The sequence below is a fragment of the Theropithecus gelada genome, chromosome 14, assembly GCF_003255815.1.
Source record: "Theropithecus gelada isolate Dixy chromosome 14, Tgel_1.0, whole genome shotgun sequence".
NCBI classification, from domain to species: domain Eukaryota; kingdom Metazoa; phylum Chordata; class Mammalia; order Primates; family Cercopithecidae; genus Theropithecus; species Theropithecus gelada.
The window spans coordinates 27,735,802-27,737,188 of record NC_037682.1 but is presented as its reverse complement, the minus strand read 5'-3'; positions in this window follow the sequence as shown (position 1 = coordinate 27,737,188).

The following is a 1,387-nucleotide window of genomic DNA, read 5'->3' as shown; positions in this document are numbered from 1 at the left end:
AACAGGCGCCAGTGTGTGATGTTCCCCTCCCTGTGTCCACGTGTTCTCATTGTTCAACAATAGCATTTCTATGCACCAATAACATTGAAGCTGAGAGTCAAATCAAGATGTAACCCTATTTGTAATAGCCACCAAAAAAATACCCAGGAATACATCTGATCAGGAAATAAAAAATCATTATCAGGAGAACTACAGAACACTTCTGAAATAAATTATAGATAACAAGAAGGAATGTCAAACTATTCCATGCTCATGGATTGAAAGAATCAATATTATTAAAATGGCCATACTGCCTAAAGGAATCTACAGAGTTAATGCTATTCCTATCAAATGACCAACATGATTTTTCACGGAATTAGAAAAAAAAACTATTCTAAAATTCACATGGAACCAAAAAGAGCCTGTATAGCCAAAGCAATTCTAAGCAAAAAAAGATAAAGCTGAAGGTATCACATTACCCAAAGTAAAACTCTACTGTAAGACTATGGTAACCAAAAAGCATGGTACTGGTGCAAAAATAAATACATAGACCAATGTAACAGAATAGAGAACACAGAAATAAAGCCACACACCTACAGTCATCTGATATTTGACAGTGTGGACAAAACTAAGTATGGAGAAAAGACTCCCTATTCAACTAACGGTGCTGGGAAAACTGGCTAGTCATGTGCAGACACTACATTTCACGATACATAAAAGTTAACTTGAGATTGATTAATGGTTTGAATGTAAGACCTCAAACTAGAAGAATGCTAAAAGAAAACCTAGGAAATACCATTCTGGATAATTGGCCTTGGAAAAGAATTTGTGGCAAAGTCCCCAAAAGCAATTCCAGCAAAAACAAAAATTGACAAGTGAGACCTAATTAAACTGATGAGCTTCTGCACAGAAAACAAACTATCAACAGGGTTAAGAGACAGCCTACAGAATGGGAGAAACTATTCACAAACTATACACTCAATAAAGTGCTAATTTCTAGAATCTATAAGAAACTTAAACAATTCAACACAAAAAAGCAAATAACCCCATTAAAAAGTGGGCAAAAGACATGAAGAGATACTTCTCAAAAGAAGATATGCAAACAGCCAACCAACATATGAAAATACGCTCTCAACATCACTAATCATCAAAGAAATGCAAATCAAAACTACAATGCAGTTTTCACATCAGTCAGAAAGCTATTATTAAAAAGTCAGAAAACTATAGATGCTAGCAAGGCTCTAGAGAAAAGGGAATGCTTATACACCGTTGTTTGAAAATTAGTTCAGCCATTGTGGAAAGTAGTTTGGATATTTCTCAAAGAACTGAAAACAGAACTACCATTTGGCCTAGAAATCCTATCACTGGGTATATACTCAAAATAAAATAAATTTTTCTACCAAAAAGA